The sequence below is a fragment of the Thalia democratica genome, chromosome 3 (assembly GCF_965202585.1).
Source record: "Thalia democratica chromosome 3, ktThaDemo2.hap1.1, whole genome shotgun sequence".
Lineage (NCBI taxonomy): Eukaryota > Metazoa > Chordata > Thaliacea > Salpida > Salpidae > Thalia > Thalia democratica.
This window is the reverse complement of record NC_139167.1, coordinates 21,504,977-21,521,807: the sequence shown is the minus strand read 5'-3', so window position 1 is coordinate 21,521,807 and position 16,831 is coordinate 21,504,977.

Here is a 16,831-nt window from a genome sequence, read left to right as displayed (position 1 = left end):
TTCAAAATATTTGTTGTAATCGATTTATACATAACTTTGTTTTTTTTTTTTTTAAGCATTATTATTAAAAAGCTTTTATTTGTTGTTTTAAAATGCCTATCAAACTGTTTCCATTTAATTTAAATAAATTAAGGGTTGAAATATTTAGGCAAAAAAGTTAGCTTGAGTGACTTAAATCAAGTTATATCAATAAAGCTTATGTTTACAGTAAGGTTAAAAAAAAATCAAAAAATGAGAAATACAAAAACAATATCAAAAAAAAATTAAGTTCATATAGTATAAAAAAAAAGTTTAATAAACCATAAGTGAAATATTTGAAATAACACAACTATGATCAATGGATTGGTCACCTTTTTTTCTAAAATACCTAAATTTTGCAAAAAATAATCAACCATACTTAATTTATATTTTTAACTCATAAATGTAGCTTAAAGCTTGTTTACCATAAATATGTTTTATGTATTCAAAATACAAACATCCAGAAGTAATTCAATAAATAATTTACTTTACTGATTACAAACCAATATTTATATTAATGTTCTTAAATTTGATCTTTTTATTATTTCAAATCTTTACTTTACTTAATGGCTTTCTTAATGAAATTTTAATGAAAATTTATCAGATTATGATTTGTTGTTTTTTATTTACAAATTCCAACTTTTGGTAACCCCCTTTGCAGTTACTAGTTTTTTTTTAGTAATTCTGAGCAATATCAAAGTTTTTATTTGCATGCGAACTAAATATATACTTAAATAAATTTAAAATATTATCTAAAGTATACATCCAAATATTTATCGATGCAAAATAAATCAACAAACCCCAATTTTTTAACTGATAAAACTTTTTTGATTAACTGTCATTTATATGCATAATATAACAAAACTATTGTTTGATAGACTTAAATTTGTTTTTAACTCTGTCTTAAGAAAAACTATTTTCAAAAACGACATTAAATTAAATTATGTTTTTTAAGTTAAAATATATCTAACGATCAAAAGTATGGTCAAAAATTAAAGTTCTTAAATAAATAACAACTTTTATAGTTAATTATAATAATATAAAAATATGTAAAACAGTTGTAACAAACACAGATAACTATAAATATTTGGGAATAATTTTCGTAATTAACATTGGGTGTATTATATAAAACAAGACATTTCTTAAAGAAAAACTTTATATTAAAGTTAATTCTTTTTTTTATCAGCAATGTTAATTATGGCTTATTGTTCTGGGGAAGGGCAAATAAAAAATGTATAAATGATATCAATGTTCTCACAAACAGAGCACTTAGATGCATACAGTATAAGAAATATGATGATAGTGTAAGAGAATTAAAAAATCAGAAAATATATTAAATGTTCAAAGTCTGTATCTATATAAAATAGGTCTGTTTATGTTTAAGTTTAACAATAACTTTGTACCAGACAACTTTAAAAATTACTATAAAAGTGTAAAAAATGTCCATAATTATCAAACGAGGTCTTCAGAAACAAATTTTTTCCTACCTAAATTCAACTGCACAATATGTCATAAATCGCTTTCCTACCAAGAAAGTGAGCCAGACTTGTCAAACGAATATTTTATAATTCGTTTTTTACTGCATATGAATATCTTTCGTAGGGTAATACCCTACTTTTAAAAAATATAATGAATGAAATTTGCTAGGATACTATATCAAATAATCAATAAAATAAAAAGGAGATAATGAATGAAAACAACCATGTAAGTTTTTCATTTTTGAGGTTTTTGAAGATAAATAAAAAATGGTAAAGTTATTTTTACTAAAGACTTGAACAAAACATTTAAATTTTAGAAAATACTTTAAATAAATGGTTTGGTGTAGTTTTAGTCTAATGTAAAGTTATGGTTTCATTTTAGCAAATTAAATAAAGTTCAGAGCTTGTTTTGCTGTTTTGTCTTTTAATTAAAAATTTGATTGTATTTTGCATGAAATCATATATATTTTTTATTATTAGTATTGAAATGTTAAGTATTGTTTTAGCAACTTAAATTCTACTTCTATATTCAAGTCAAAGTTAATGAACATTTTCAAATATGCTTATAACAACAAATATTTTTTAAATATTTTGTTACTTTTTAGTTAAATAAATTTTGTAGTTGTTATTTTGGTTTTTAAGTTTAAATAAAGGATACGGGTTTTAGTCTTAATATAATAAATATAAAATGATTACATTAGTTTATTAGATAAGTTATGAATGTATACCTTTTCATAGTATTTTGAAATTACCACATATCTAAGATAATAAAAAATATGTAGTTAGATTACTATGTAAAGAAATAAAAAAGATGGAAGGATGGGGGAGTTAAACATATTTTATTGGTACTGTTAAAATTAGTTGTTTACTGAAAATATTTCTGTTATGATTATAGAGACTTAGGCTGCTGTTAAAGTCAAAAAGTACTGTGACATTTTATAGAAATGGCACACTAAAATGTCAAATAAAGGTATCAATAAAAACCTATCTTCATTTAATTTTTAAAGCTTATAACCTAACTTTTTTTTTAACTGATCATTGTATGATTAAAAGCAATTTTGAATAAATTTATCATTTAATAAAAAATAAAATATTTTAATAGAAATTTCAAATAATGTTTCTTAAAATTTTTTAACATTTATTTTTTCAGGTAAAAGTTGCTAAAAATAAAATATATATATAGGTATAAGTGAAGAACTACAGTTATAGTTTTCTCCTTTTATAAGCAACCTATAATACTCAACATTAATCAATAAAATCTCAAAATTTGTTTTAACTTTCTTAAAAAGGAAAACTAAGATTAATTTTACAAACTTAAAGTTGTACAATTTAAGATCTAAGTTGTAAATAAAACCCTGACCCCTTCATACTCCCATATGGCTCAAATAGTTCATTGAACGTTTTGATAGTTTTAATTAAAATTGTTTTATATTATATATTTTTTGAATATAAATTTATAATTGCAAACTATAAAAAAACTGTGCAAGCTTTTGAAAAATAAAATGAAATACAAAGTATATTTTTAGCTTATTTTCTATGGTTATGAAATGAATTTACATACCAATTTTTATTTTTGGCTTAGTTCATGTACTAAATATTTAGTATGATATAAGCAATGATTGTGTTGAAAAAATATAATTTAGACTATTAAAACACAAGTGTTGTTGACTAGCAAGTTTATGAAGAGCTTACAAATAAATGTTCTGCTTTTGACTCAATTGTTTTTAATAAAGTTATAATGATTATACTTTGTGTATATGACATACTATAACAGTACTTCATCTTTTGTGGGTATCTTTAGTTGATTATATTTTAGATAATTATCAATCTAAAAAGCAAGTATTTCAAAAGTATCTGAAATCTTTTGAATCTGTATTTGAGTTTAAAGGTAATCTTCTTTCCCCTTAACTTTGTGTGTTTAAATTTAATTTTTAAAAATGTAAGCCATATTCAGAATAAAGTATCAAGTACTTTTTTTATGTTATTATGTTAGTTATTTGCAGAAGCTTGTATTAACAAAATATTAATACTTACTCATCTACATGATATGTTTCATTTAAATTTTATAGCTGTTCTACATTTTTTTACTTTATTTTATATTAAAATCTGTTTTACAGATTCACTAATTATTATAAGTAGTAAATGTTTTGAGAAGTTATCTACTGCAATACGTTAAAAAAAAAGAAACTTAAAGTCATTTTCAGTGCACTGCTTAATCAGAAGCTTGATCATGTAAATTTATAGAATAAAAACCAACACGAACCTTTGACTACTTTTAATTTAAGAAACTCGTTTATTATACTAGAATTTGCTAGTCCTTAGTTAGTTTTTAATAAACATTCTAAAAATGTATCTATACACATTTAAATTACTAATTACCAATATACTTTTTATTTTCAAATAATATGAAATAAAACTGTTATACACAATCAAATGAAATATTCTAAAATCAAATATTAATATTTTCAGAACAACTTGCAAAGCCATAGAACTTTGTTGCTGAAAATTTCTTATTATTTGAAGTAAAATGAAAGAGGTTGGAAGAGAGTTAAAGATTTTTCAACCCGCAAAACAAAAACTGTTTTTGTGCAAATCAATGTTTTTTAATTTAACACATCACTATGTAGAACAGTGTTGCAATACAATTAAACAAGCTATATTTTAGGTGTAATAATATTTATTTTCATATGTTTTTATTTTGTCAAAGCTGTTAAAAGGGTTAAGATTTTAGATATTGTTTAAATGTTTTTTTATTTTTTTCCTATTCATATTTAAAAATTAACACTTCAAATTAAAAATATTAACAAACAGTAAGTATGTTTTAGAGTTTTTTTTTATCAATATCATACACCACAATTCTTAAAGCAAGAGTCATTAGTTAATTTTGTTAAAGTTTTCAGTTTTTAGTATAAGTTGTTCCTTTGAAAATTTTTTTGTTTCATAAATTAAAAAACTTAATTTTTTGTAAGTTTTAATGTGAATATTAGAGTTTTATTATACTAAAAACATTTTGTGCTTTGTAAAATGTTTATTAAACTACAGTAAATAAGATAAAAAATGCATTAGTTTCAAGCTCATAGATATGAAAGTTTTTTAATTGTAAACATTACCCCTTATATGTTAGTTTGTAAATTTATAGTTTTATTGTGTTAAAAAAAAATTATGACTAAAATTTAAATGACAACACTTATTTATTCTTGTTAAAAAAACTGTTTTGTAGAAATAAACCAATTTTAGCACCTTTTAAATTTTTCTTTCATAATAATAATAAAATTTAGTTCGAGGTTGGTCAACAATTGTTAACAATCGCGCTTAGTAGAATAAAATTATTTATAAGTAGGTAAACTTTAAATAAAAGAAAATTAGTTATAATTTAATTTAAGCAAGCATCTTAAAATGAAAATGTTGAGTTACCAAAAAAAAAATTCAATCCATAGAAAATATTTCATTTTTAATGTTTCAATTATTATTAAGTATATTACATTATTGAATTAAATAAACTTTTGATCTAATAAAATGAATTACAAATAATAGTAGAAAAATTTTTAATACACAAAAAGTTATTCAAACATTTTTAACCTATAAACGTAAGGAAAAATATAGATGAGAACTGCATAAAAGTACATTGCAAACTTTTTATTTAGCTTATTCTCTCAATTTTTAAACTTTTTTTTCTTTTGTTTACTATAGCGCGTGCTTAGCAACTCTCTCATTTGAACAGCTTTAATTAAGACAAAAACAAATTCTGACGAGTCTGTCTAAAGCTACCATTAAATCTAAAAAATTTAAGTCATTTTGGGCTACTAAAGGGTACCCGCAGTCTGTTTTTAGTCTTAGTCAGTATTACACTGCGCTTTCAGTTGAAAAAATTCAAGCTAGAGAAAGGTGCTCAAAATTCAAATGACTAGAAATTAACAAAAAACAGAAATAAGAAACAAATAGCTACACACAAGAGATTTAGTTTACTAATATACTTATATACTATTACTAATGTTATAGTAATATTACTATAAGTCATATGTAGGTGTTCTACATTATCACTTCATTACACAAAATTATTTCAAATTCTAATTAAGATACAATAAAATACTTTTTTTTCTATGTGTCAACCAACTAGGTTTCAATTTGTAGTTTGGTAATTACCAAGAATGATGTTTTACCAGTATCAATCTGTAATTGTATTATATTCAATGTGTTTTTTAATCATGATTTTAGGCAAAGTAATAAACAAAATTTAACATAGTTATGTTAAACTAATAAAACTTAAATAATTAATCGCTTTTAATCTACATTACTGAATGATTATTTAAATACAATAATTTATATAGACTAACAATATCAAGCTGAAATTATGATACATTTGAAGTGTTTTATAATCATAATTTTTGGCTAAAAATTTATCTTGTATAAATACATAAATAAAATTAATATATATATCTTAAACTAATAAACTAAAGTATGTAATTGCTTTTATTATGGTTAAATTAGACATCAAATGTATTATACTTTCAGTTTGTTATTGGTGCTGACCTGAAGAGCATAAACAAATGTTATATATATTTTTTATTGATATTAGTTAAAAATCACTTTAATTCTCTGAATAGATTAGATACTACAATTTTTTTTTTTGTATATGTGTCAACCACTAGGTTTCAATCTTGCAGTTAAACTCAGAAAGTTTTAAAGTTGTCATTAAGGTCCCTATGCCCTCAGACCACACATTAATAATAATTTTCAAAGAAACTTTTGTAAACTGTTGCAGGACAGAGTAACTATTTTCAAAGTGTTTTGTTACAGATCAGTTTTTTAGGAAATTTTCCAGTATTTACCTAGCCTAGTACTATGTTGCACCAATATTAAACTGAAATTCAATAATAATCCTGCAATTCAACTCAGAAAGTTTTTAGGCTATCATTAGTGCCCTTACGCCACCAGACCACACAAAAGTAATAATTTTCACAGAAACTTTTGTTTTCACAGAAACAAAAATAGTATTTAGCTTACCAAAAACTTTTTTAAGGGTTTTTAATAAAAAAATCAAAAAGTTAAGACTTATAATGAAAAAGAAAATATGATAAAAAAAGAAAAAAAACTAATTTTTTATGAAAGATTTATATTATTTTGTAACATTTGGTTTAAATAATAATACAATACCCTTCCCTACCTACAAAAATAGAGTTTTTTATGAATTTTTAGTTTTTAGTGCTTTTTGTTAGCTTATTTAAAAATATATATTAATTTATTATTCAAATGCAAGTTTTTATAGTTGTTATAAGTATTATTTGAAGTTGAAGTATTTATATAGTTACAGTACAATTAAAATTGTTAGCATGAACGTTATTGACAGCGAAATGAAAGCAAATCAGTGTTTGAAATTATTTGAAGGTTGTAATGACTTCAAAAGTTTGTTTAGTATGTACAGAAGATTTATTATTAGTTTAGAACTACCAAGTTTTAGTAATAAAATTGGTTTGAATTTTAAAGAGTTAGATTTTAATGCTAATTGTCTGTTGTTAAATTACTCAAAATATTGTGAAAACTATAGCTACTTAGCATATAAAGCATCTGCTGATGGCTCCTGTTTCTTTCATTCACTGTCTCTCTCATTATTTGGTAATGAACAATACAGTTTTAGATTAAGACTATTTTAAATTATGTTATGAAAAACTATAATGACTTACAATGTACAAACCCTGTAAAACTTTATCCCACACTATCTAGATATCTTGGTATGTCCCTAGAAAACTGTATTGAAAGACTAAGTAAAACTTATGGCCGTCAATGTTATTCTTGCAGCTTAACTGCCTTTTGTGCCTCTAAGGCTCTGGCAATTAATATTCATTTAATTTATTCCCCTGTACATGAGTTGGCTGATCCTCAAAATTGATTTCCTGATTACTATGAAAGTTCTTTGTCTAGCAATAAAAATCCTAGATTAGTCATCATTGTTTGGACCACTGCCTCTAATGTTGCACAAACAAATAGTATTAATTATACATTTAATCATTTTTGTCCAGTTTAAAAAAAAAATGTACCATACCGGATTCCCATTTTAGAAAAGTTAATAACTTAAAATATCATTTGTTTCACCCGTTTAAAGACACCAACCATCCATGTAGTTTTGATTCTCTTGATAACTTTCAACTAAAATCTATTCTAGCACCTATTTCGGAATGAAAAAAAAAGTTCTTTCATTGAAATCTTTAAATTAGTGGATAATAAATATGATTCACAAAATTTTTGCAATAGTTATATTTAAAGATAGAACTAATGAATAAATTTTAAAGTTATAAATTATGATAATTATTCTAATAATGTTGTTAATATTGACAATAGTTTTAACAATAAAAACTATTCTTCTAACAAGTTAATTAACATAAATAATGAAAATATAAAATATATAAATTACGATAAAACATTTGATGCTGCAGATATCAAACTTAACAATAATTATAATTCTAAGAATTTGTGCAAAAATCATGCAGAAAAGAGTGATGTAAATTTTAAAAATAACATTAATACTTATAATAATTATTCTAATAATTTAATCAGTGTTGACAACAAAATTGTAGATAAAAATTATTGTTCTAAAAATTTAAATAACAATTTTAAAAATATAATGCCTAACTCCAAATTAGTTTTTCGAGTATTTTATAATGATTCTTTCAGTTTTGAAGATAATATAATATCTAATAAACTCAGTATAACAAAAGCAGCTGAAGTTATAAATTCTTATAAATGTAGACCTTATGTTTTTGACAATTTTCCAGATAGTAATTGTTATTTTGTAACTTGTCAAGAAGTTGTAAATGGTTTCAAAGACAAATGTTTTTTAAAATTTAAGTATAGAAGCCACAAACACAATTTTTTTTCGTAACACTACATCAACAGGAGATATATTTTTTTCAAAAACTTCAACTTCAGCTGATTCTGTTAGTTTAAAAGTTTCTTAACACAACTACATAGCTAAGTGCCAATTTAATAACTATAAAAACAAGACTAAACCTTTAACTTACCAAAAAATTGTTTTTACTTTTGATAATGTGTTATTGATTCAACTAATTTGTTCTCCTATATTAAATTGTGATTGTACTTTAACAAAAGCCAGTAAATTTAAATTTAAGTTAGGCATTACAAACCGTTCGGTTGACAGAAACGTGGTCCAAGAAATCTGCGATCTAAGTAAATAAGTATTATTTAATTAAACAGTATGTAATCTTTATGTTACGGCAATCAAGTATTTAGAATTACTCTGAATTCATATAAAATATAAATGGTTAATCAATGGTACATTATGATTAATCCAACCTAAAATTTTGTACCTACACAGTATACATGATTAATGATAATAGATAAATATGTTTATCTTTCAAAGTTTTGTTTAAATTTCACGTTGCACATCAAATTTATGTTTATTAGTTATTTAAATGAAATTGACTTTGTTTGTTTTAAAAAAAAATGATAATATGCGATATATTACTTTATATTATTTGTATTTTTAAATAAAAAAAAGAAATATAAAAATAATACTAGTAATAATATTATATTAATTAGTAAATAAAATTCAAACTTAAATATTTTAATTTTATCTTATATAATAATGTATTATGCAGTTAAAGTTATAATATATTTGTCTAAAACTTTAAATTTAAATCGCATTGTATAAATATGGTAAAATTTTAATAATTAAAAAAAAGTCAATAAAATATATTTTATAGATACTTTAATTTATATTTTAGTTTTATATATATTAATATTATATTATAAGTAAATTAAATTTGAACTGAAATATTTTAACTTAATCAAATATATAATGTATTATGCAGCTAAAGTTTTAATGTATTTCTCTAAAACTATAAGTTTAAATCGCATTACATAAAAATAGTAAAATTTTAATAACTTAAAAAAAAATTCAATAAAATATATTTTATAGATACTTTAACTTGTACATTCTTCTATATATATTAATATTATATTATTAGTAAATTAAATTTGAACTGAAATATTTTAATTCAATGAAATATATAATGTATTATGCAGCTGAAGTTTTAATATATTTCTCTAAAAATATAAATTTAAATCGCATTATATAAAAATTGTAAAACTTAAATTATTAAAAAAAAAAGTCAATTAGATATATTTTGAAGCTACTTTAATTTGTATATTTCTTTTACATATATTAGTATTGTATTATAAGTAAATTAAATTTAAAGTGAAATATTTTAATTTAATCTAAAATAATAATGAATTAAGCAGCTAAAGTTTTAATATATTTCTCTAAAACTATAAGTTTAGTTCGCATTATATAAAAATGGTAAAATTTTAATAATTAAAAAAAAAGTCATAAATTTTCAAAAAGCTTTTAAAAAAGATGAGAGTTACCAGTTTTTTAAGCTACCCCAAAAGAATTGTAGTAAAATTCAAAATTTTTTCATAACCTATGAAGACATTAAAAGTTCAATTAACCACCTAAAAGATAAAATCATTAGAACGCCAGAAAACATTCCACCCTATTATATCAAGCATGTTATCCAATCAATAATTTTTTCACTATCATTACTATTTAATTGCTCTCTAGAACTATTTGATGTTCCTAAACAATGGAAAACATCTTTTATTATTCCAGTGCACAAGAAAGGTAATATACACGATGCTTTAAATTACAGACCAATATCTCTAACTGTGAATCTCTATGACAATCTCTATGAACATATTGCATCTGTAAAAAATTCTCAATCACATCTTTGTTAACAAATTATTAAGTAACAAACAGTTTGGTTTTGTCCCAAACCGCTCATCAAGCATTCAACTGTTAACATGCTTACATTCTTGGTTAGTTCCGAATCTCAAAAATCAGTTTACTAAAGTAGTTTATACGGATATTCGAAAAGCCTTTGATTCAGTATCACACAAATGATTATTAATAATTTTAAATCACTTTGGGCAACATGAAAACTTAATTGATTGGTTTGATAACTTTTTAAATGATAGATCACAAAGAGTACTCATCAATAATACGCTTTCTGACTCTTTAACAATCTACAGTGGATTACCACAAGGTGGTGTAGTTGGTCCCCTTCTCTTTTTAGTTTATTTTAATTATATTTGTTCAAACATTGATATTAAAAGTGAGTTAAGCTTATTTGCAGATGATGCCAAAATCTTTAGTCAGTCAAATACTTCATTACAACTATCTTTAGATATTATTTACATATGATTAAATAAATCCTAGAAAATGTAAAATTCTAACCATTAACAAAAAAAATCTTCTCCAACTGACCTCTTAATCAATAACACTAAGTTACCAGAAGTTAAATTTTTTAAAGATTTAGGAATTTATATTTCCAAAAATTTAAAATGGAATAAACATATCAACTATTTATATAAGGTTGCACAAACTTCATGTTATAAAATATTAAAAAGTTTTAAAACTAATTCTGCTTCAATTCTGACAAAACTATTTAAAACATACGTTCGCCCTAAACTTGAGTTTAACTCCCAATTTTGATCCCCCCATTTAAAAAAGGATATTAATAAGATGAAATCTGTGCAAAGGAGATATACCCGTCATGTTTGTAATCTTTGCAACATATCTTACACATCATTTAATGATAGAATGATTAAATTTGGCTTGGAACCACTGGAATATAGAAGATGGGGATTTGATCTATTAACTCTTTACAAAATTATTAATGGCAAATATAAAAGTTTTTTTAACCATCTTTTTAGTTTTTCCCAAAATAAATATCAACTGAGAGGAAATAATTTGAAAATAAAATGTAAATATGATTTTTAAAACAGTCAGTGGCAAGGCGCATTTTTTCACAGAGCAAAAGCTATGTGGAACAGACTACCTCAGGATATAGTATCTTGTGAGGGGTTTGAACAATTTCGTTTAAAGCTAGAAAGATTTGATTTAAATACCAGTAAAATTCACTAATTTTTCACTATAAACAAAAGAAAAAAATATTCTTTTCCCTACGCCTCCCCCTACAAACTATTAGTTTACTTATTTATTTTGTGATTAAAAATTTTGTTTCATAAGCGATGATTTTAGACAAATTTCTTTATTGTGTGTACTAAGTAATATATAAGTTTAAATTTTTTGAATTGAATTATTTTTTTTATTTAGTTCAGTTGTATATCATATTGTGTTTAATTTGTGTTTTCATTAAGATTATGTATATATATATATATATATATATACATATATATATATATACTCCCAATTTATAAAGAATTAAGTTATTTAACTGAATAAATTAAATTTTTCACACTGAGCCCACCTTGAGGGCTTAATTAATAAAAAGGTTTATTTAAAGATCCAAAACTCAAAGGACTCGAGTTTTTTTACTTTCATTGGTGATTTTGTTTTGTGCTTTATTTTAAACTTGTTTTGAAGCTGATAAGTGAATAGTCACGAAACTCGAGTCCTTTGAGTTTTGTACTTTAAATAAACCTTTATATATATATATATATATATATATATATATTTATATATATATATATATATATATATATATATTTATATATATATATATATATATAATTTATCTTAAAGTGTTGAACATAAGTTTATTTTCTTTTTCTTTTTTTGTGTGTCCTGTTTAAGTGGCCCAGGTTTTGATGTATGAGTCCAACATTGCACAATAAACAATATAATATAATTATAAATAATAATAATAAAGTCTTTAAAATTTAATTTAAAAGTCTAGACAATTAAAAACTAGTATATTATAATTTTTGTAAAAAAATAAATTAAAACTGAAAACTCTGTAAATTTAATCGAAAGTCATTGCTATACTTCAAAATTCTGAATTTTAAAAACTGTTTACTTCTACAAAAATGAAAATTAAATGAAAATGAAAAAAAAAATACTGCCTAACTTTTAAAAATATATATTAACAAAATTTACTTATTTAAAATTAAAATATTGCATTATAGTTTTTTTTATTAATTTTATTATTTTAAATATATTTTATGTAATGTTATACCTAACAAAGACAATAAAGCTTGTACTTTTAAAATCCTAAAGATCATATTTAAAAAAGACCAGCTTTTGGTTTTTGAAAACTAATGAAATTCTTCTTATAATTAGAATACAGTGCATACTTATCACTTTCCAATTGTATTAATAATTTCAATTAAATTCGTTTTACAATTTTTTATAAAACTAAGTCTTACAAGTAGTCTCTCAAAACTTATAAGTTTGTATGACAGCACAATTAAAATTTCATTTAGAATATTTTTCTCCTGATTTGAAGAAGCATCATGTTTTAAAACTTTAACTTATGTTTTTGTCTAATAATTTAAACATTTACTATTGAAATATAAAGGAGAACTTGTTATATATTGTTTTGCAAATTGAGAAAGCTTAACCTAGCTTTTATTATTCTTCATTAAAACAGAATTTACATAATAACTACAATATTTACTATTGAAATTTGCCGTGAGTGTTAATTCAAAAAATGTCAAAACATTTTAAAGAACCAGCAGATATATCCAATCAAAACGTTCTCGATAATTGCAAGGTTAGTTAAAATAGTACACAATTTTTTTTTATAAACAATAAACAAAATACTAAAAGTACATTACTTCTTTTTTTAAAGAAATTATAATAGAGTTGATTAAGATAGTTTTTAATATAAAAACAGACTAAATTTGCATAAAAACCCCATAGAACGTAAAAAAAAAATTAATTTTAAAAATGTATAAATTAGTTCACAGAAACGTTCTATGTTATCTAAATATATTGTTTTACGAATTGAAATGATAATTATATTAGATGTAAAGAATTGTTTAATTCTTAAAAAAGGTAAGAAGTTATAGTTTTTTGTTAAAACCAGAGTATCAACATGAAATTGAAAGGAGATTTAGACAATCAATACCAAGAATGGCAGGAAAAAATTGAAAGTAGAGATGTAAATCCATATGATCTTTTAGTTGCTTATGTTAACAGAATGTTGATTGAAAATCGTATAGAGAGTCATCAAAATAATTTGAATTTGGAAATGCAAACCGACGATGAAAACGTAAAACAAGAGCTGATAGTTTTAATAGAAGAGCTGGATCATTTTAAAGTTGTACTAAACGAAAGATATCAGAATTTTGTCGACTTTGTTAATGACATTATTAATAAAGATAACGGATTAAGTTCCCTAAGAATTCAGCAGTTTGAACAATTCACAGCTGATAAGTCATTTGTTGGTGACCAGTGTGTGATATGCATGGGAGACATTGAAATCGGTAGAAACATGATGCGTCTCGATTGTGATGGTCAGCACACTTTCTGTCAAGTTTGTATTGAAGGATGGTTTGCTAACCACAAAACCTGTCCAATTTGTCGCCACGCATTTTAGAAATATTTTTTGCTAAAATATTTTTACTGCATGCAGACATTGTTTTTATAAATTTGAATTTCTCATAACAATTTTTTGTTGAAATTATTTAGTAATAAATTATTTAACTTAGATCTGATGCGTGTTCTTTTTGCTGGTTACAAGTACATAAAGTAAACTATGTTTAGCAACATTTATAGAGTATATAATACATTTTCTAATCTTGTATTTAAAAGTGCACAAAAACCGATTAAATAACATATTATAAAGATTAAAAAAATATTTTATTTTGGTTTTGACATATTTTGATTTTTAGAGATTTTCTTTGCATTTTAAATTAATTCCTATGCACATCAACTTAAAATAATTTAAAAATTTTTTGAAAAAATCTAGAGCTTTATGACTTTTATATATGTAAATAGTGAACTTTTGAATTGAAACATAAAATCTACCATATAATTTTTTTTTATTTAAAAACAAATTTAACGTAGTTTGACAGTATCTTTTTAAAATTGCCATACTATTTAAGACAGTTGTTGTACAACTTTATATTGGTGCATTGCACCTTTGTTTTAATAATATATTTACCTATTGTTGTGCTTTGCATTGGAACTGAACCTAGAAATTCTTCTAAAATGTCAAAAATAGTGAAAACACCTCTAATAAAAATTCTCAGACAAACAATATTTGTTGTATCAGTGCTCTCATATAAAAAAATTTATATAAGTCATAATTTGATTTATGCGGCTTTATAATCTTCAGAAATTTACTAAACACGACTTGTTGTTGTCATTGAAGAAATAAACAAAAGCATTTTTATACCGTCAACACAGATTCTTTAAAAAAATAAAATTCTCAAGGGTAACTACTTTTTAGTAATAAATTTTGCTACTTGCCTTACAACTTGCCTTGATTTTTTTTTTCTCTTCAGTCTGTAATTACTGAAAATAATCGCGTGGTTTGTTGGAACTGACTTCAGCAATTTTTTTCTTTTCACGTTTCTCTGAAAACTCCTGAGTAACGTTTTTTAATTCTTATAGCTTGTCTTATATATCACACTTTCTCTACTTAATTGCAATATATTTATTGAAGATAAAGAATTGCTATAATACCCAATAAAAAGTATTTTTTATACTTCATTAATAGCTTAATCAATGTTTATACTTATGTTAAATATATTTAAAAAACTTAATTGTCCATTCAAGCTGACTTATAAAAGAAAAATTTCGATGTTTATAATTCACTTTTATTAAATTTTGTAATTTCTTTATTTTGTAAACTTATTTTTAAAAAGGGTTGCTAAACACACAGGCTAGTTTAATTTCAAAATTTTTCAAATCAGACAAGGATACCCCTCTTAGGACATTAAAAAAAAAGACTCAGATGTGTGTTAAACTGTTATTTCAAACACTTTGAATAATTTTCGAAATGTCAGAATATTATATGACTGAAGGGAAGTATACTAATGTTTTGTTGTTCTTGTCTTATTAAAAATTGTAAACTTTTTTATAATGATCATGTTTAAGTTATGTATTTATGCTTGATTAATAGCAAGTTTTAAGCTTTTCCAACTTTAATAAACTTATGCTGGTTTAGTATAACTTAAAAATTAATTGCTTTTAAAGTGACAACCATGTAAAAGTCTAATTAATTACTAATAAAGTATTTTTTTAAAGTGTTCGAGAACTAATTATCTTAAGGATTTTTTTTTAGCTTTTCTACATTAAAAATAGGTATTAGTTTTATATAGTTAACTACTTATGAGCTTTTTAAAGAATGAAAACTATTTAAGACGCAAAAATTGTTTTCAAATGTTAATATTTTTTAAAATATGAAAAAGTGGTTCATAGTATAAAAAAAAAACTCATAGATGATTTTCAAGTTTAGATTTTATAGAGAGTTAGGTTTTCAGTATAATAAAACACATTAAGTTTAGCTTTTAAGTGATTAAAAAAGTACATAGTTAAATTAACGTAAGTATACACGTTAATGTAAATTTTATTCTAATAAATGTTAATAATTCAAATTTAAACTATGTGTAGCTAAAAGTTATTTTAAAAATAAAGTGAGTAAAAGTAAAACTTTCTCTATTGATACTAAAATTATAACAAAACGACTGTCTAAATGTCACTAAAACTAAAACTGCAGCCCGCGAAGATTCTGAAGACTTAAAACTTGGCCCGCGAGTACCAACTGCCTGCCGACCCGACCCCTGTTCTAGATAGTCTATAGTTCAGAATCAAAAGCAAAATAAAAACTTAAATTATTTTTAAACTTGTTTTGAAACTTTCACTAGACCAGAGTCTCCTAAATTGGACCATTGGACCAAGAGGTCATAATTTAAAACTCACACTATGTATCCCTGAGTTGATGACAATAATAAAAAAACAACTTAGATATTTTTAATAGTAGTTTTGAAATTTATATAGATATTATAGAAAAATTTAAGGAAATTTAGGAGGTACACATATTAGTTATTTTATGATTTAAGGTGCAAAGATTTGGTTTAGCTTAACGACCACTGCTTTAGATCATGTTCAGAACATATATAATTTTGTCTTAAAATTTTTTTTTAGAAAAGCAAATAACTTTTGTTTGTACTTTCAAAGGAAAATCTTTAAAAGTTTAGCTCTAAATATATGTAGAACAAATTAGTAAAAAACAATGTTACCCTTTATAGAAATAGTTTAAGTTTAGCAAAAATGCTATAAGAGTTTATGTTGATAATTTTATTGTACTATATAAGCATATTAAAAAAGCTAAACAGTTAATTAGTCTATTTTTTTATGTTGTACACAACTATTTATTTATTTTTTTTTAAGCATCGATTTTACTAAGACAAGTTTAATGTTAATAAATAACAAAAAGCTGCATGCTTTTGAATCTTGTGTGAAATTTTCAATTTTAAATGTTACTTGATTGTTCATCATAAAATTCATTTTGAAGTTAAAATTTTCATATATGATGTCTGTGATAAATTTTTTTTTGCCAGAAAGG